At 39.7% G+C, this 21,638-nt stretch overlaps 1 non-coding gene across 1 annotated transcript; it reads right to left on the reverse strand.

The window, feature by feature from the left end:
• Window positions 1–12,948: 12,948 nt before the first annotated feature.
• LOC148555038 (small nucleolar RNA R71) lies at window positions 12,949–13,054 on the reverse strand. Its single transcript, XR_015888064.1, has one exon. It is a non-coding gene; the product is annotated as a small nucleolar RNA R71 (small nucleolar RNA).
• Window positions 13,055–21,638: the final 8,584 nt, after the last annotated feature.

Here is a 21,638-nt window from a genome sequence, read left to right on the forward strand (position 1 = left end):
ATCCCTTTCAACAAGTCGGGATCTTAATGGTTCAAGAGTTCTATGCCAATGCATGGATCATTAAGAACCATGACCAAAGTGTGAACCCAAACCCAAAGAGTTGGCTTACAATGGTTTGGGGGAAATACTTGGATTTTAGTCCGGAAAATGTGAGGCTAGCATTCAACTTGCCAATGATGCACGGAGATCCTCACCCTTTCACTAGAAGGGTCAACTTTGATCAAAGGTTGGACCAAGTCCTTATGGACATTTGTGTGGAAGGCGCTTAATGGAAGAGAGATTCAAGAGGCAAACCGGTTCAACTAAGAAGGCTTGGCCTCAAACCAGTGGCTAGGGGATGGTTGGAGTTTATCCAACACTCTATAATTCCTACTAGCAACCGGTCTGAAGTTACTGTAGACCGGGCTATCATGATCCATAGTATCATGAATGGAGAGGAAGTAGAAGTTCATGAGATCATATCCCTAGAACTCTACAAGGTGGCGGACAAGCCTTCTACTTTGGCAAGGTTAGCCTTTCCTCATCTCATTTGTCACCTATGCAATTCAGCTGGAATTATCATAGAGGAAGACATCCTCATTGAAGGAGACAAGCCCATCACTAAGATGAAGATGGAGCAAACAAGAGAGCCCACTCATAGACCTCAACAAGAGCATGAGGAAGTTCCTCATCATAAAATCCCTGAGATGCCTTAAGGGATGCATTTTTCTCCACAAAACTATTGGGAGCAAATCAACACCTCCCTAGGAGAATTAAGTTCCAACATGGGACAACTAAGGATGGAGCACCAAGAGCATTCTATCCTCCTCCATGAAATTAGAGAAGACCAAAGAACCATGAGGGAGGAGTAACAAAGGCAAGGAAGAGAAATAGAGGAGCTCAAGCACTCCATAAGATCTTCAAGAGAAAGAACTAGCCGCCATAACTAAGGTGGACCCGTTCTTTAATTTCCTTGTTTTTATTTTTCTGTTTTTCGAAAACTATGCTTTATGTCTTGCCTATGTTTTTGTCTTTATTACATGATCATTAGTGTCTAGTGTCTATGTCTTAAAGCTATGAATGTCCTATGAATCCATCACCTTTCTTAAATAAAAAATGTTTTTAATTGCAAAAGAACAAGAAGTACATGATTTCGAATTCTATCTTGAAATTAGTTTAATTATTTTGATGTGGTGGCAATACTTTTTATTTTCTGAATGAATGCTTGAACAGTGCATATTTTTGAATTTGTTGTTTATGAATGTTAAAATTGTTGGCTCTTGAAAGAATAAAGAAAAAGGAGAAATGTTATTTGATAATCTAAAAAATCATAAAATTGATTCTTGAAGCAAGAAAAAGCAGTGAACACAAAGCTTGCAGAAAAAAAGAAAAAAATGGAGAAAAAAAAGATAAAGAAAAAGAAAAAGCAAGCAGAAAAAGCCAGTAACCCTTTAAACCAAAAGGCAAGGGTATAAAAAGGATCCAAGGCTTTGAGCATTAATGGATAAAAGGGCCCAAAGGAATAAAATCCTGGCCTAAGCGGCTGAACCAAGCTGTCCCTAATCATGTGCTTGTGGCGTGAAGGTGTCAAGTGAAAAGCTTGAGACTGAGCGGTTAAAGTCGTGGTCCAAAGCAAAAAGAGTGTGCTTAAGAGCTCTGGATAACTCTAACTGGGGACTCTAGCAAAGTTGAGTCACAATCTGAAAAGATTCACCCAGTTATGTGTTTGTGGCATTTGTGTATCCGGTGGTAATACTGGAAAACAAAATGCTTAGGGTCACGGCCAAGACTCATAAAGTAGCTGTGTTCAAGAATCAACATACTAAACTAAGAGAATCAATAACACTATCTGAATTCTGAGTTCCTATAGATGCCAATCATTCTGAATTCCAAAGGGTAAAGTGTGATGCCAAAACTGTTCAGAAGCAAAAAGGCTACAAGTCCCGCTCATCTAATTGAGGCTAATCTTCATTGATAAGTTTGGAATTCATTGTATATTCTCTTATTTTTATCCTATTTTATTTTTAGTTGCTTGGGGACAAGCAACAATTTAAGTTTGGTGTTGTGAGCGGATAATTTATACCCTTTTTGGCATTGTTTTTACAAAGTTTTTAGTATGTTTTAATTACTTTTTATTATATTTTTATTAGTTTTTATTCAAAAATTATATTTCTAGACTTTACTATGAGTATGTGTGTTTTTCTGTGATTTCAGGTATTTTCTGGCTGAAATTGAGGGACCTGAGCAAAAATCTGATTCAGAGGCTGTAAAAGGACTGCAGATGCTGCTGGATTCTGACCTCCATACACTCGAAATGGATTTTCTGGAGCTACAGAAGCCCAATCGGTGCGCTCTTAATTGCTTTGGAAAGTAGACATCCTGGGATTTCCAGCAATATATAATAGTCCATACTTTGCCTGAAATTTGATGGCCCAAACTGGCGTTCAAAGTCAGCCTAAAACATCTTGGCGTAAAACGCTGAAACTGGCACCAAAGCTGGCGTTTAACTCCAGGAACAGCCTATGCACGTGGAAGCTTCAATGCTCAACCCAAGCACACACCAAGTGGGCCCCAGAAGTGGATTTCTGCACTATCTGCACTTAGTTACTCATTTTCTGTAAACCCTAGTTACTAGTTTAGTATAAAAACTACTTTTAGAGATTTATTTAAGAGTTATCTTTGATAAATAGAATACTATCATCTATTGTACACGTTTGGAGGCTGGCCTCATGGCCATTCCTAAACCTTTCACTTATGTATTTTTTACGGTGGAGTTTCTACACCCCATAGATTAAGGTGTGGAGCTCTGCTGTTCTTCATGAATTAATACAAGTACTATTGTTTTTCTATTCAATTCACGCCTACTTCTTCTCTAAGATATTCACTCGCACTTCAACCTGATGAATGTGATGACCCGTGACACTCATCATCATTCTCACTTATGAATGCGTGCCTGACAACCAGTTCCATTCTATATGCAATAGCTTGAGTGTATATCTCTTGGCCTCCTGGTTCACGATGCATGGTTGCCTCTCCTAACAACAGAGCATTCCATTCCGTGAGATCAGAGTCTTCGTGGTATAGGCTAGAACCATTGGTAGCATTCCTGAGATCCGGAAAGTCTAAACCTTGTGTGTGGTATTCCGAGTAGGATCTGGGAAGGGATGACTGTGACGAGCTTCAAACCTGCAAATGTGGGGCACAAGTGACAGTGTGCAAAAGGACAATGGTCCTATTCCGATGCTAGCGGGAACTGACAGATGATTAGCCGTGCGGTGACAGCGCATATGGATTTGTTTTCATCCGAGAGGATCATACAGCTTGCCATGGAAGGAGGTAACGCATGGTTGGAAGAAGACAATAGGAAAGCAGAGGTTCAGAAGCAACAAAGCATCTCCAGAAGCTTATCTGAAATTCCCACCAATGAATTACATAAGTAACTTTATCTTATTTTATATTTTATTTATATTTTAATTATCAAAACCTCATAACCATTTGAATCTACTTGACTGAGATTTACAAGGATGACCATAGCTTGCTTCAAGCCGACAATCTCCGTGGGATCGACCCTTACTCACCTAAGGTATTACTTGGACGACCCAGTGCACTTGTGGTTAGTTGTGCGGAGTTGTAAAAAAGAGTTGAGATTAAGATTGTGCGTACCAAGTTTTTGGCGCCATTGTTAGAGATCACAATTTCGTGCACCAAGTTTTTGGCGCCATTGCTGGGGATTGTTCGAGTTTGGACAACTGACGGTTCATCCTGTTGCTCAGATTAGGTAATTTTATTTTAATTTTAAGCTTTTTATTTTCGAAAAATTCAAAAAAATAATATATATTATATTTTGTTCTTCAGAATTTTTAAGAACGAATTCTAGAGTTTCAGATGATATGTGAAGCCTGGCTGGCTGTTAAGCCATGTCTAATTTTTTTGGACTGAGGCTTCCACTTATCATTGCAAGAGCCTTTGGATTCCCATCTAATTGGCTGTTGTATGTCCGATTTGTATGCTGAAGCTTGGCTGGCCATTTGGCCATGTCTAATCTTTTGGACCGAAGCTTTCACATAAAGCTTGGCTGGCTATTAAGCCATGTCTAAATTTTTGGACCGAAGCTTTAGACTAACATTGCATGATTGCTGGAATTCTTTTTAAAAATTTTGAATTTCTTTATTTTCTTTTCCAAAATAATTTTCGAAAAATCCAAAAAAAAAATTTTTTGTGTTTCTTGTTTGAGTCTTGTGTCAAATTTTAAGTTTGGTGTCAATTGCATCTTTTTAATCTTTCTTCAAAAGTTTTCAAAAATCCATGCATTGAGTTTTGCTCTTCATTGATCTTCAAGTTGTTCTTGATGATTTTTCTTATTTGATCTTTCTATTTTTCTTGTTTGTATCTTTTCTTGTTTTTCATATGCATTCTTGAATTATTAGTGTCTATAGAATAAAAATTTTTAAGTTTGGTGTCTTGCATGTCTTTCTTTTCTTAAATTTTTTTTTTCAAAAATAAGTTCTTGATGTTCATCTTGATCTTCAAAGTGTTCTTGGTGTTCATCTTGACATTCAAAGTGTTCTTGCATACATTTTTGTTTTGATCTTGAATTTTTATGTTTTGCATCATTTAGTTGTTTTTCTCTTTCCTCATTAATTTCAAAAATAAAAAAATATCCTTCCCTTTATTTTGCTCATAAATCTCAAAATTTTGAATTGATTTAGTCAAAAATTTTTAAAATTTAGTTGTTTCTTGTTAGTCAAGTCAAAATTTCAAATTAAAAATTCTATCTTTTTCAAATCCTTTTCAAAAATCAAATCTTTTTCATTTTTTTTATTATTTTCGAAAATTCTCAAAATCTTTTTCTTAATTTTGTTTCATATTTTTGAAATAAATGCTAACATTTAATGTTTAGATTCAAAAATTTTCAAGTTGTTACTTGCCTATTAAGAAAGATTCAATCTTTAAATTCTAAAATCATATCTTTTAGTTTCTTATTAGTCAAGTAATCAATTTTAATTTTCAAAAATCAAATCTTTTTAATTTCCTTTTAAATCTTTTTCAAAATAAAATTTCAATAATATATTTTTCAAAATCAATTTCAAAATCTTTTCTAACTTCTTATCTTTTCAAAATTGATTTTCAAATCTTTTTCAATTAACCACTTAAATTTTTGTTTGATTTTAAAAGTTTACTATTTCAATCATATCTTTTTCAAAACCACCTAACTACTTTTCTCTCTCTAATTTTCGAAAATCACTAACCACTTTTTCAAAAATCTTTTTAATTAATTAATTTATTTTATTTTATTTTATTTCTTCCCTTAATTTTCGAATACTAACCAATAATTAAAATAAAAATAAAAATATTTTCTTTTTTTTAATTTAAAATTTGAATTCTCCTTCTCTCATCTCTTTCTATTTATTTATTTATTTACTAACACTTCTCTTCTTCTTATAATTCGAACCCTCTCTCCCTCTCTATGTTCGAATTCTTCATCTTTTCTCTTCTTCATTCTACTCTTCTATTCTTCTACTCACATAAAGGAATCTCTATACTATGACATAGAGGATTCCTATTCTTTTCTGTTCTCTTCTTTTTCATATGAGCAGGAGCAAGGATAAGAACATTCTTGTTGAAGCTGGTCTGGAACCTGAAAGGACTCTAAAGAGGAAGCTAAGAGAAGCTAAAGCACAACACTCTGGAGAGGACCTGGAAAAATTTTTTGAAAAAGAAGAAGAGATGGCCAAACCCATCAACAATGGTGGAGATGCAAGGAAGATGCTTGGTGACTTTATTGCACCCTCTTCTGACTTCTGTGGAAGGAGAATCTCAATTCTTGCAATTGGAGCAAACAACTTTGAGCTTAAGCCTCAATTAGTTTCTCTAAAGCAGTAGAATTGCAAGTTTCATGGACTTCCATTGGAAGATCCTCATCAGTTTTTAGCTGAATTCTTGCAAATCTGTGACACTGTTAAGACCAATGGGGTTAATCCTGAGGTCTACAGACTTATGCTTTTCTCCTTTACTGTAAGAGGCAGAGCTAGGACATGGTTGGACTCACAACCTAAAGATAGCCTGAACTCTTGGGAAAAGTTAATCAATGCTTTCTTGGCCAAATTCTTTCCACCTCAGAAGTTGAGCAAGCTTAGAGTGGAAGTCCAAACCTTCAGACAGAAGGAAGGTAAATCCCTCTATGAAGCTTGGGAAAGATACAAGCAATTGATCAGAAGGTGTCCTTCTGACATGTTTTCAGAATGGAGCATCATATGTATATTCTATGATGGTCTGTCTGAATTGTCCAAGATATCATTGGACCACTCTGCTGGAGGATCTCTTCATCTGAAGAAGACGCCTGCAGAAGCCCAGGAACTCATTGAAATGGTTGCAAATAACAAGTTTATGTACACTTCTAAAAGGAATCCTGTAAATAATGGGACAACTCAGAAGAAAAGAGTTCTTGAGATTGATACTCTGAATGCCATATTGGCTCAGAACAAAATATTGACTCAGCAAGTCAATATTATTTCTCAGAGTCTGTCTGGAATAAAAGCTGCATCAGGCAGTACTAAGGAGGCTTCTTCTGAAGAAGAAGCCTATGACCCTGAGAATCCTACAATGGCAGAGGTGAATTACATGGGAGAATCCTATGGAAACACCTACAATCCTTCATGGAGAAATCATCCTAATCTCTCATGGAAGGATCAACAGAAGCCTAATCAAGGCTTCAATAATAACAATGGTGGAAGAAACAGGTTTGGAAATAGCAAACCTTTTCCATTATGTTCTCAGCAACAGACAGAGAATTCTAAGCAGAGCCACTCTGACTTAGCAACTGTAGTCTCTGATCTATCTAAGACCACTCTCAGTTTCATGACTGAAGCAAGGTCCTCCATTAGAAGTTTAGAGGCACAAGTGGGTCAGCTGAGTAAAAGAGTTACTGAACTCCCTCCTAGAACTCTCCCAAGCAATACAGAAGAGAATCCAAAAAGAGAGTGCAAGACCATAAACACGTCCCACATGGCCGAACCTGTAGAGGAGGGAAAGGCAGTGATTTCCAGTGAGGAAGACCTCAATGGATGTTCACTGGCCTCCAAGGAGTTCCCTAATGAGGAACCAAAGGAATATGAGGCTCATATAGAGACCATAGAGATTCCACTAAACTTACTGTTGCCATTCATGAGCTATGATGAGTATTTTCTTCCTCTGAAGAGGATGGAGACATTGTTGAAGAGCAAGTTGCTCAGTATCTAGGAGCAATCATAAAGCTGAATGCCAAGTTAATGGTAATGAGACTAGGGAGGATGAACCCCCATTGCTCATCAATAAACTGAATGATCTGGTTCAACTGAAATTAACTCAAGAAACAGGATCCTGGAAAGTTCTTAATACCTTGTACCATAGGCACCATGACCTTTAAGAAGGCTCTGTGTGATCTTGGGTCAATTATAAACCTCATGCCCCTCTCTGTAATGGAGAAACTAGGGATCTTTGAGGTGCAAGCTGCAAGAATCTCACTAGAGATGGCAGACAACTCAAGGAAACAGGCTTATGGACTTGTAGAGGATGTCTTAGTGAAGGTTGAAGGCTATTACATCCCTACTGACTTCATAATCCTAGAGACTGGGAAGGATAAAGATGAATCCATCATCCTTGGAAGACCCTTCCTAGCCACAGCAAGAGCTGTGATTGATGTGGACAGAGGAGAGTTAGTCCTTCAAGTGAATGAGGACTACCTTATGTTTAAGGCTCAAGGATCTTCTTCTGTAACCATAGAGAGGAAGCATGAAAAGCTTCTCTCAATACAGAGTCAAACAGAGCCCCCACACTCAACTTTTAAGTTTGGTGTTGGGAGGCTAACATCAAGCTCTGAGTCTCTGTGAAGCTCTTTAAGAGCTTCACTGTCAACCTACTGACATTAAAGAAGCACTTATTGGGAAGCAACCCAATGTTATTTAATTATATTTATTTATTTTCCATTGTTATTTTATGTTTTCTTTAGGTTGATGATCATGTGAAGTCACAAAAACAACTGAAAAATCAAAAATAGAATGAAAAATAGCATTAAAAACAACACACCCTGGAGGACAGGCTTGCTGGCGTAAGGATAGCAGAATGGGCGTTTAACGCCCAGCCTGGCAGCTTTCTGGGCGTTAAACGCCAGAATGGGCAGCACTCTGGGTGTTTAATGCCAGAAAGGGCTGTCTGGCACAGGCTGGCGTTAAACGCCAGAAATGGGCAGCAGAGTGGCGTTTAACGCCAGGAAAGGTAGCAGAGCTGTCGTTAAACGCCCGAATTGGCACAGAATGGGCGTTTGAACGCCAGAATGGTGCAGGGACTCGATTTCCTTGACACCTCAAGATCTGTGGACCCCACAGGATCCCCACCTACCCCACTTCCTCTTCTCTCCTCTTTACACCTTTCCATAACACTCTTCTCCATACACCCTTGATCAATCACCTCAATACCTCTTCCCCAAACACCATTCACCTATCAAATCTTAACCTCTTCACCATACTCTCTTCACCACTCACATCCATCCATCATAAAACCACACCTACCTCACCATTCAAATTCAAACCATTTCCCTCCCAAACCCAACCCCTCATACACGGCTACCCTCTCTCCCTTACCCTATAAATACCCCTCCTTACCACCTTCATTTCCACACATCATACACACTCAACCCACGTTGGCCGAACCTACACCAACCCTCCATCTCCTCCATTTCTTCTTCTTCTACTCCTTTCTTTCTTCTTTTGCTCAAGGACGAGCAACCATTCTATGTTTGGTGTGGGAAAAGCTAAAGCTTTTTGTTTTTCATAAGCACTAATGGCACCTAAGGCTTGAGAAACCTCTAGAAAGAGGAAAGGGAAGACAATTGCTTCTACCTCCGAGTCATGGAAGATGGAGAGATTCATCTCAAAGGTCCATCAAGACCACTTCTATGAAGTTGTGGCCAAGAAAAAGGTGATCCCCGAGGTCCCCTTTAAGCTCAAAAAGAGTGAAAATCCGGAGATCCGACATGTAGTTCGAAGAAGAGGTTGGGAAATCCTCACTAACCCCATTCAACAAGTCGGGATCTTAATGGTTTAAGAGTTCTATGCCAATGCATGGATCACTAAGAACCATGACCAAAGTGTGAACCCAAACCCAAAGAATTGGCTTACAATGGTTCGGGGGAAATACTTGGATTTCAGTCCGAAAAATGTGAGGCTAGCATTCAACTTGCCAATGATGCAAGGAGATCCTCACCCTTTCACTAGAAGGGTCAACTTTGATCAAAGGTTGGACCAAGTCCTTATGGACATTTGTGTGGAAGGCGCTCAATGGAAGAGAGATTCAAAAGGCAAACCGGTTCAACTAAGAAGGCTTGACCTCAAACCAGTGGCTAGGGGATGGTTGGAGTTTATCCAACGCTCTATAATTCCTACTAGCAACTGGTCTGAAGTTACTGTAGACCGGGCTATCATGATCCATAGTATCATGAATGGAGAGGAAGTAGAAGTTCATGAGATCATATCCCTAGAACTCTACAAGGTGGCGGACAAGCCCTCTACTTTGGCAAGGTTAGCCTTCCCTCATCTCATTTGTCACCTATACAATTCAACTGGAATTATCATAGAGGAAGACATCCTCATTGAAGGAGACAAGACCATCACTAAGATGAAGATGGAGCAAACAAGAGAGCCCACTCATGGACCTCAACAAGAGCATGAGGAAGTTTCTCATCATGAAATCCCTGAGATGCCTCAAGGGATGTATTTTTCTCTACAAAACTATTGGGAGCAAATCAACACTTCCCTAGGAGAATTAAGTTCCAACATGGGACAACTAAGGATGGAGCACCAAGAGCATTCCATCCTCCTCCATGAAATTAGAGAAGACCAAAGAACCATGAGGGAGGAGCAACAAAGGCAAGGAAGAGAAATAGAGGAGCTCAAGCACTCCATAAGATCTTCAAGAGGAAGAACTAGCCGCCATAACTAAGGTGTACCCATTCTTTAATTTCCTTATTTTTATTTTTCTGTTTTTCAAAAACTATGCTTTATGTCTTGCCTATGTTTTTGTCTTTATTACATGATCATTAGTGTCTAGTGTCTATGTCTTAAAGCTATAAATGTCCTATGAATCCATCACCTTTCTTAAATAAAAAATGTTTTTAATTGCAAAAGAACAAGAAGTACATGATTTCGAATTCTATCTTGAAATTAGTTTAATTATTTTGATGTTGTGGCAATACTTTTTGTTTTCTAAATGAATGCATGAACAGTGCATATTTTTGAATTTGTTGTTTATGAATGTTAAAATTGTTGGCTCTTGAAAGAATAAAGAAAAATGAGAAATGTTATTTGATAATTTGAAAATTCATAAAATTGATTCTTAAAGCAAGAAAAAGCAGTGAACACAAAGCTTGCAGAAGAAAAGAAAAAAATGGCAAAAAAAAAAGAGAAAGAAAAAGAAAAAGCAAGCAGAAAAAGCCAGTAACCCTTTAAACTAAAAGTCAAGTGTAGAAAAAGGATCCAAGGCTTTGAGTATTAATGGATAAGAGGGCCCAAAGGAATAAAATCCTGGCCTAAGCGGCTGAACCAAGCTGTCCCTAACTATGTGCTTGTGGCGTGAAGGTGTCAAGTGAAAATCTTGAGACTGCGCGGTTAAAGTCGTGGTCCAAAGCAAAAAGAGTGTGCTTAAGAGCTCTGGACACCTCTAACTGGGGACTCTAGCAAAGCTGAGTCACAATCTGAAAAGGTTCACCCAGTTATGTGTTTGTGGCATTTGTGTATCCAGTGGTAATACTGGAAAACAAAATGCTTAGGGTCACGGCCAAGACTCATAAAGTAGCTGTGTTCAAGAATCAACATACTGAACTAAGAGAATCAATAACACTATCTGAATTCTGAGTTCCTATAGATGCCAATCATTCTGAACTCCAAAGGATAAAGTGAGATGCCAAAACTGTTCAGAAGCAAAAAGGCTACAAGTCCAGCTCATCTAATTGAGGCTAATCTTCATTGATAAGTTTGGAATTCATTGTATATTCTCTTCTTTTTACCCTATTTTGTTTTTAGTTGCTTGGGGACAAGCAACAATTTAAGTTTGGTGTTGTGATGAGTGGGATAATTTATACCCTTTTCGGCATTGTTTTTACATAGTTTTTAGTATGTTTTAATTACTTTTTATTATATTTTTATTAGTTTTTATTCAAAAATTACATTTCTAGACTTTACTATGAGTTTGTGTATTTTTCTGTGATTTCAGGTATTTTCTGGCTGAAATTGAGGGACCTGAGAAAAAATCTGATTCAGAGGCTGAAAAATGACTATAGATGCTGCTGGATTCTGACCTCCATGTACTCGAAATAGATTTTCTGGAGCTACAGAAGCCCAATTGGTGCGCTCTCAATTGCGTTGGAAAGTAGACATCCTAGGATTTCCATCAATATATAATATTCCATACTTTGCCTATGATTTGATGGCCCAAACTGGCATTCAAAGTCAGCCTAAAATATCTTGGCGTAAAATGCCCAAACTGGCACCAAAGCTGGCGTTTAACTCCAGGAACAGCCTATGCACGTGGAAGCTTCAATGCTCAGCCCAAGCACACACCAAGTGGGCCCCGGAAGTAGATTTCTGCACTATCTGCACTTAGTTACTCATTTTCTGTAAACCCTAGTTACTAGTTTAGTATAAAAACTACTTTTAGAGATTTATTTAAGAGTTATCTTTGATCAATCGAATACTATTATCTATTGTACAAGTTTGGAGGCTGGCCTCACGGCCATGCCTAGACCTTTCACTTATGTATTTTCTACGGTGGAGTTTCTACACCCCATAGATTAAGGTGTGGAGCTCTGCTGTTCTTCATGAATTAATACAAGTACTATTGTTTTTCTATTCAATTCACGCCTACTTCTTCTCTAAGATATTCACTCGCACTTCAACCTGATGAATGTGATGACCCGTGACACTCATCATCATTCTCACCTATGAACGCGTGCCTAACAACCACTTCCGTTCTATATGCAATAGCTTGAGTGTATATCTCTTGGCCTCCTGGTTCACAACGCATGGTTGCCTCTCCTGACAACACAGCATTCCATTCCGTGAGATCAGAGTCTTCGTGGTATAGGCTAGAACCATTGGCAGCATTCCTGAGATCCAGAAAGTCTAAACCTTGTCTGTGGTATTCCGAGTAGGATCTGGGAAGGGATGACTGTGACGAGCTTCAAACCTGCGAAAGTGGGGCACAAGTGACAGTGTGCAAAAGGACAATGGTCCTATTTCGACGCTAGCGGGAACCAACAGATGAGTAGCCGTGCGGTGACAGCGCATATGGATTTGTTTTCATCCGAGAGGATCATACAGCTTGCCATGGAAGGAGGTAACGCATGGTTGGAAGAAGAGAATAGGAAAGCAAAGGTTCAGAAGCAACAAAGCATCTCCAGACGCTTATCTGAAATTCCCACCAATGAATTACATAAGTAACTTTATCTTATTTTATATTTTATTTATATTTTAATTATCAAAACCTCATAACCATTTGAATCTGCTTGACTGAGATTTACAAGGATGACCATAGCTTGCTTCAAGCCGACAATCTCCATGGGATCGACCCTTACTCACGTAAGGTATTACTTGGACGACCCAGTGCACTTGCTGGTTAGTTGTGCGGAGTTGTGAAAAAGAATTGAGATTAAGATTGTGCGTACCAACTTTTTGGCACCGTTGTTAGAGATCACAATTTTGTGCACCACTTACCTGCTCAGGAGCCTATCAAGCACCTAAGAGATTTTCAGAAAGCCTGTTCTACTGTTAGGCGTCATGGTGCAGATGAAACTTCTATTTTGATGACCGCCTTCCCATTTTCTTTTGAGGGAAAGGCGAGGGAGTGGTACTACACTCAACTTGAAGCGACTGTCACTAACTGGGATACGCTCAAGAGAGAATTCCTGGAAAACTAATTTCCAGCTGAAGTTACAGATAGACTAAGGAAAAGAGATCTCTTGCATTATTCAAGGTGAATCAGAGACTCTTTATGAGTACTGGGAGCGCTTCAAGAATCTTCTGGACGCATGTCCCCATCACATAATTGATAAGTTAGTGTTGATCAGCTACTTCACTCAAGGCATGAAGCCCCGGGATAAGACTACATTAGATGGTGCAAGTAATGGTTCTCTAAAAAAGTACAAGACCGCAGATGAAGCGTGGCAACTGATCAGCAACCTAGCTGAGTCCACTCGGAATTACAGGCACAGGAATAGCCACTTAAAGGCTGTTGCAGAGGTCTCTTCTAGCATTGAGACTTCTGCTCTTACACAAAGTATATGTGAGATGACCAACCTACTGAAGCAAATACAACTAAATCAATAACAACCTCAGCCTCCCCCATCACAACAAAGTCAACAGTTAGTACCTCAGAGAGTATGCAGGATATGTGCCGATTATAGTCATTACACTGATGAGTGTCCATAGCCTCAACAAGAGGACAATACTGTGGCAGCCACTCATAATTTCTATGACCACCCAAATCAAGGGTACAATCAACAAGGCGGCAATTACAACCAGGGTGGAAACTATAACCAAGGTTGGCAAGACAACTCCAACCAGGGATGGAGAGACCATTCCAACCAAGGATGGAGAAATAATTCTAACCAAGGTTGGAGGGACAACTACAACAAAGGAGGCAGAGACAATAATGGAAATCAGAGGTGGAATAACAACAATAGACAGTAGAACCAAAACTAGACTTACAAAGCACCTCACTTAAGGCAGTCCCAAGCATCTCAGAACAACCAACAGCAGGCCCCTCAGATCACTTACCCTTCTTCTTCTTCTCATGATGAAATGCTTCAGTTTATTGAGCAAAGACAAAAGGCCATGGAGAACACACTTAGCTCCACCCTAAACGGCCTGACCTCGGCTGTACAAGCTCTTGCCTCACAGATTGAATCAATGAATAGTTCCAATAATCAGCCTTCAAGCTCCAATGGAATTCCTTCTCAACCCTTACCCAACCCAAGGGTGGCATCAATGCCATCACTTTGAGGTCCGGAACCACACTGCAAGAGAGAAATCAGGAGGAGCCAAGCCCACAAGAACATGCCCCAGTTGAAGACATAGTTGAAGTGGAAGATGTTGAGGAGGAAGAGGAAGTATAAGACATGGTTGAAGAAGAAGAAGCACAGCCAAGGAATGGAGCACCAAAGGATGCAAAAGCTACAAGTGGCGCCATTCCTATTCCATTTCCACACCTTGCAAGAAAGTCCAAGAAGTAGATGGAACTTGATCCCAAAATGGTAGAAATTTTCAAAAAGGTTGAGGTAACTGTTCCCGTTTTTTATGTTATTCAACAAGTACCTAAATATGCAAAGTTTCTGAAAGATTTATGCATACATAAAGATAAAATTAATGAATTAGAAACTATTCCTTTAGGTAGTTCTATATCTGCTTTAATGGGAGGTATACCTGAAAAATGTAGTGACCCTGGTCCATGCATGGTTAATTGTACCATTGGGGGGTGTAATATTTTCTGACTCCATGTGTGATTTAGGAGTGTGCGTGAGTATTATGCCTTTGTCTATATATGATGCTTTGAGGCTACCTCCCTTAAAAAGGTCGGCAGCTCGTTTTGTTTTAGCAGATAAAAGCATCATCACAGTGGTTGGAATCGCTGAAGACGTGCTGGTGAGCATTAAGGGGATAACATTTTCCATTGACTTCTATATCTTGGAAATGCCCCCTAATGACTCAGGAAGACCATCATCAATCCTTCTTGGAAGGCCATTCCTGAAGACTTCGAAGTTCAAGCTGGATGCCTTCTCAGGAACTTACTCCTTTGAGATAGATGGCGGAGCAGTGAGTTTCAGTTGAAATGAACCTATGAAGCACCCTCGAAAAGATCATTCTATCTTCTAGTGCGACATCATTGATGAAACTGTAGCTGAAGTTCACCAAGAAGAAGTAGAAGAGAGACACATGGAGCAAGGTCCAAGTGTGGGGACACCCTCTGAACATAATGAAGACACTTTGCCATTATCACTAGCTCCAGATGACCCAGAGCCCAGCCATGAGCAGATATTGGAATTAAAGCCCCTTCCACCCTACCTCAAGTATGCTTACCTTGAGAATAATCAGAAGCTCCCGGTTATCATTGCAAGGGAACTCACTTCCCAACAAGAGGAGTAGCTGCTCAGTGTGCTGAGAAGACACAAGAAAGCAATTGGGTGGAGCTTGGTGGATATAGTAGGCATCGGCCCTCCAGTTTGTGAGCATATAATATTCTTAGAAGAGGGATCAAGACCTGTCCGTCAACCCCAAAGAAGACTGAATCCCACCATCTTAGAAGTTGTCAAGAAAGAAGTGACCAGGCTACTTGAAGCAGACATCATCTACCCCATCTCAGACAGTGAATGGGTCAGTCCAGTACAAGTGGTGCCCAAGAAGTCTGGAGTCACAACAGTAAAGAATGAGCATGGAGAACTTCTGACAACTAGAGTGCAGAATTCATGGAGAGTTTGCATTGATTACAGGCGTTTCAACCAAGCTACTCGCAAGGATCATTATCCCTTGCCATTTATTGATCAGATGCTTGACCGCCTATCAGGTAAATCCCATTACTGCTTTTTAGATGGATATACAGGCTATTTTCAAATTCATATAGCTCCTGAAGATCAGGAGAAGACTACTTTTACATGTCCCTTTGGAATGTATGCATACAAAAGGATGCCTTTTGGCTTATGTAATGCACCGGCTACTTTCCAAAGATTCATGATGAGTATCTTTTCAGATCTTATCGAGAGCTGTATGGAAGTTTTTATGGATGATTTTAGCATATATGGTGATTCCTTTAACCTTTGCTTGGATAGTTTAGCTAGAGTATTAGACAGGTGTGTTAGTTCAAACCTTGTTTTAAATTTTGAAAAATGTCACTTTATGGTAAAACAAGGGATTGTTCTAGGATATGTTGTCTCTAATACTGGTATTTCTATAGATCCAGCAAAGGTATATGTCATTTCTAGTTTGCCTTACCCCTCCTCCGTGAGGGAAGTCCGTTCGTTCCTTGGCCATGCAAGTTTCTACAGGAGATTTATCAAGAACTTCAGTAAGGTAACATTGCCTTTATCTAGACTGTTGCAGAAAGATGTTGAGTTTGAGTTCAGTGAGGATTGCATGCAAGCATTTGATAAGCTGAAAATCGCCCTGACTCAAGCTCCGATTGTGAGAGGACCAGACTGGAGCCAGCCTTTTGAGATTATGTGTGATGCCTCCAACCATGCAGTAGGAGCGGCGCTGGCTCAGCGCGAAGGTAAGGATCCTTTTGTAATTGCTTATGCGTCTAAGACCTTAGATGCTGCTCAGTCTAATTATACTACCACTGAAAAAGAGCTTCTAGCTATTGTTTTTGCTCTTGATAAATTACGACCCTATTTACTTGGTACTAAGGTGGTAGTGTACTCGGACCATGCAGCTCTAAAATATTTATTAGCTAAAAAGGAGTCCAAACCAAGGTTGATACGTTGGATACTGTTGTTGCAAGAATTTGATTTAGAAATTAAGGATAGGAGTGGTAACCAGAATTTAGTGGCAGACCACTTGAGTCGCCTTGAGCACATTAAGGATGACTCCACTCCTATCAATGATGCTTTTCCATTTGATAGCTTGCACGCAGTATCTGAAGTAGTTCCTTGGTATTCACCTGTAGCTAATTATCTAGTTAGCCATACTTTCCCTCCTAATTTTACTAAGCATCAAAGGGACAAGCTGAAAAGCGAGTCTAAATATTATATATGGGATAACCCATATTTATGGAGGTATGGTGCTGACCAGGTGATTAGAAGGTGTGTGCCTCAACTAGAATTCCAGTCCATTTTAGAGGCCTGCCACTCTTCTGAGAGTAGAGGACATTTTGGCCCTCAAAGAACAGCTAGAAAAATCTTAGACTGTGGATTCTGGTGGCCCACTCTTTTTAAGGATGCTGCTACCTTTTGTAAATCTTGTCCCCATGCCAAAGGTTTGGGAATATATCCAAGAGGGATGAGATGCCCCAACAGATTATGCTTTTCTGTGAAATTTTTTATGTTTGGGGTATTGACTTCATGGGTCCATTTCTAAACTCTAGTGGTTACCTTTTATATACTGTTGGCTGTAGATTATGTCTCTAAATGGGTGGAAGCAATTTCTACCCATACTGATGATGCTAACACTGTTATTTCCTTTGTTAGAAACCATATTATCTGTCGCTTTGGATCACCACGAGCAATCGTGAGTGATCAAGGCACCCACTTCTGTAACAGGAGACTAGCAGGATTACTGAATAAGCATGAGATTGTTCACAAAGTAGCAACAGCATACCATCCCCAGACCAATGGGCAAGTAGAGGTATCTAACAGAGAAATAAAGCGCATTCTGGAGAAGATAGTGAAGCCTCATAGGAAGGACTCGAGCACCAGACTTGTTGATGCGCTCTGGGCGTATCGGACAGCGTATAAGACACCCATTAGGATGAGTCCCTTCCACTTAGTGTACGGAAAGGCTTGCCACCTTCTAGTAGAGGTGGAACACAAGGCTTTTTGGGTTGTGCGAGAATGCAACATGGGATTCGAGCAAGCTGGTGCTGAAAGGAAGCTGCAACTAGCAGAACTGGAGACTCTTCAACTTGAAGCTTATGATAACTCCAGATTATACAAAGAAAAAGTGAAGGCCGTGCATGACAAGCATATCAAAAGAAGAGAGTTCAGACTGGGAGATCTGGTTCTCCTTTACAACTCCAGGCTGAGACTCATGCCAGGTAAGCTGAGATCCAGATGGGAAGGTCCCTACAGGGTAGAGAAAGCAGAGCCATATGGAGTCTTCCACCTGCGTCATCCTTCAAGTTCCAATTGCATCAAGGTCAATGGACATCGCCTAAAGCTTTATCATGGTGAGAAGATGAAGGAACACAAAGAGCTAGAGGTCTTCCTCTTGGAGGACCCACCAATAGAAGCAGAATGAGCTTGAAGACCGTCCAACTTAAGGATGTAAAAGTAAAGTGCTAGGTGGGAGACAACCCACCATGGTATGATTGTTCCGTTTCAGTCTTAGTTTTATTTTAATTTAGTCTACTTTATTTTTCTTAATGACTCTTCTCATAATCTCTGCATATAGTCTGCATTTGCATCTGCATTCTGCATAAAAAAAATATTTTCACGCAACGCGCAGGTGTCGCTGACGCGTACGCGTCATAAGTGCATGCGAAACGAAGAAGAATGAAATAGAGAGTTACGCGGGAGCATGGCTGGAGGTGTGCTTTAGGCACAAACACGCCCACGTGTATGCGTCCCTGACGCGTACGCATCGCTTGCAAAATCAGCCCTCCACACGTGTGCGTCACCCACGCGTACGCGTGGCCCTGCAAATCGGCGTAAATAAGTGTATGGCCAGAGAGTTATGATGGTGTGGGCTGGAATTGTGCTAGAAGCACAAACCCCATCACGCGTATGTGTCCCTCACGCGTACGCATCATTTTTCCAATTTAGGCCATTCACGCGTGCGCGTCCCTGACGCGCACGCGTCGCCCTATATTTTGGCAATGTGCGTATTGAAACAGAGAGTTGTGCGTGCGCGAGGCTGCCTCCATGCCAATAGCACAATTCGAGTCACGCGTACGCGTCCCCCACGTGTACGCGTCACTTGAAAATAGAGCAACTCGCACGAACGCGTGATGCACGCGTACGCATCGCAAGCGACGCACAGCTAATCCACCTCAGCGCCTGATTTCAAATCTCCCACCCCCCCAATCCTAATTATCTTTCTATTATCATTCTTTCTTCTTTCTTCTCCATTCCTTCTTCTTTATTCTTTTCTTCTTTACTACTTTCTCTCTCCCTCTTCATCTTCTTCATCAAGGTTCTTTTCTTTTTCCCTTTTTTCTTTTCCATTATTATTTTTATTTATGTTTTCTTCTTCTTTTTCTTTTTAATTTTATTATCTATGTTTTCTTTGTCTTTCTTTTCTTTTTACATCCTGTTTACTTGGTGTTAGAAATTTAATTGGGTGATTATTTTCTTCTATAATTGCTTGTGGATTATTAAGGAGTTGTTTGACAATTATCAATAATTATTTTTGGGTTGTTTGCATGTTCAAATTTAATACTTTCAATAATATATCTACCATGCATACTAAGTGTTTGTGAAAAATCCCGTATGGCATTGTGCATTTATAATTACTCTATCCTTCTACTCTAATGCCTGTTTTTCATAAAATCCCTTAAATATTTTATTAATTGAATATAATTGTCAATACAAACGTGATGGTCAGTTTGTTATGAGTGATAATACATTTTAACTTTTGATGCTTGATCTATGCTACCATGTCTTTGCCGGCATGCCAATAAACATCTTGCATCTACTTGCCATAACATGCATGGTGCACGAAATTGTGATCTCAATGGCGCCAAAAACTTGGTTCGCACAATCATAATCTCAATTCTTCTTCACAACTTCGCACAACTAACCAGCAAGTGCACTAGGTCGTCCAAGTAATAAACCTTACGTGAGTAAGGGTCAATCCTACAGAGATTGTCGGCTTGAAGCAAGCTATGGTCATCTTGTAAATCTCAGTCAGGCATATTTAAATGGTTATGAGGTTTTGATAATTAAAATATAAATAAAATATAAAATAAGATAGAGATACTTATGTAATTCATTGGTGAGAATTTCAGATAAGCGTATGGAGATACTTTGCTCCTTCTGAATCTCTGCTTTCCTACTGCCTTCATTCAATCATTCATACTCCTTTCCATGATAAGCTGTATGTTGGGGGATTACCGTTGTCAATGGCTATCGTCCGTCCTCTCAGTGAAAATGGTCCAAATGCATTGTCACCGCACGGCTAATCATCTGTCGGTTCTCGATCATGTTGGAATAGGATCCATTGATCCTTTTGCGTCTGTCACTACGCCCAACACTCGCGAGTTTGAAGCTCGTCACAGTCATCCCATCCTAGATCCTACTCAGAATACCACAGACAAGGTTTAGACTTTCTGGATCTCAAGAATGCTGCCAATTAATTCTAGCTTATACCACGAAGACTCCGATCTTTTGGAAGGGATGCTAAGAGATACACGCTCAAGCTATTGCAGATAGAACAGAAGTGGTTGTCAGGCACGCGTTCATAGTTGAGAATGATGATGAGTGTCACGGATCATCACATTCATCAGGTTGAAGTGCGAGTGAATATCTTGGAATAAGAATAAGCTTGAATTGAATAGAAAAACAATAGTACTTCGCATTAATTCATGAAGAACAGCAGAGCTCCACACCTTAATCTATGGTGTGTAGAAACTCCACCGTTGAAAATATATAAGTGATAATGGTATTCATTGGCTTCGGCCCCAAAGGGGGAACCAGAATGACCAAGACCTCGAATACAATAGTAAAAAGTCCTATTTATACTAAACTAGTTACTAGGGTTTACAGAGATAAGTAAATGATGCAGAAATCCACTTCCGAGGCCCACTTGGTGTGTGCTTGGGCTGAGCATTGAGATTTACACATGTAGAGACTTCTCTTGGAGTTAAACGCCAGGTTGCAGCCTGTTTGTGGCATTTAACTCTGGTTTGTAACCTGTTTCTGGTGTTTAACTTCAGAATAGGGCAGAAAGTTGGCGTTTGAACGCCAGTTTGCGTTATCAAAACTCGGGAAAAGTATGAACAATTATATATTGCTGGAAAGCCCTGGATGTCTACTTTTCAACGCAATTGAGAGAGTGCCAATTGGGTTTTGGTAGCTCCAGAAAATCTATTTCGAGTGCACGGAGGTCAGAATCCAACAGCATCTGCAATCCTTTTTCAGCCTCTGAATCAGATTTTTGCTCAAGTCCCTCAATTTCATCCAGAAAATACCTAAAATCATAGAAAAACACATAAACTCATAGTAAAGTCCAGAAATGTGAATTTTGAATAAAAACTAATAAAAATATACTAAAAATAATTAAAACATACTGAAAACTACTTAAAAACAATGCCAAAAAGCGTATAAATTATTCGCTCATCAATGCACTTGCTATATTTTCATTGATGAAATTATCACATGAAGTCACGACCATGTGTTAACAACATCTTTCTTTACCATGCAGTGCTTATCACTTGTACTGTCCTCCTCCTTGCTCTAAACCTTAGCTTTAAATGTTACTTTCCTTTTTCCTTTTCAGGATGGCCACCAAGAAGGGTAAAGAGAAAGCTACTCCCAAACCACCGGCAAGGAAAGGAACAAAAAGAGCACTAGCTGTGGAACCATCTTCAACATCAGTATAGCCCTCAACAAAGCGAGTCAAGAGGATCATCAAGGTTGATGAAAAAGAGAAAGCCTTTCCAGCAAAGGACACTGCGTGGTTCACTAACCGCTACTGTGAGCAGATGTTCCCCATCTTGGCTGAGTGGAACTATAACAATGAGCACCTACTAATCCTTCTGACCCACATTGTTGAGTTTGTTGAGCCCCGCAATGAGAGCAGACAATGGGAGTTCTTACAAAGACAGCCACGGCAGGTTAATCTTTCATGGGTAGTTGAATTCTACTCCAATTTCCACATGCCAACCCTACAGTCTGTCTATGTCCGTCAGAAGTAAGTCCCCATAACTGAAGAGGCTATTCAACAAGCTTTAGATCTTCCCCTGCTCCAGAAGGATTGGAGCAA

The sequence above is a fragment of the Arachis ipaensis genome, chromosome B6 (genome assembly GCF_059453495.1).
Source record: "Arachis ipaensis isolate K30076 ecotype BB chromosome B6, ASM5945349v1, whole genome shotgun sequence".
Lineage (NCBI taxonomy): Eukaryota > Viridiplantae > Streptophyta > Magnoliopsida > Fabales > Fabaceae > Arachis > Arachis ipaensis.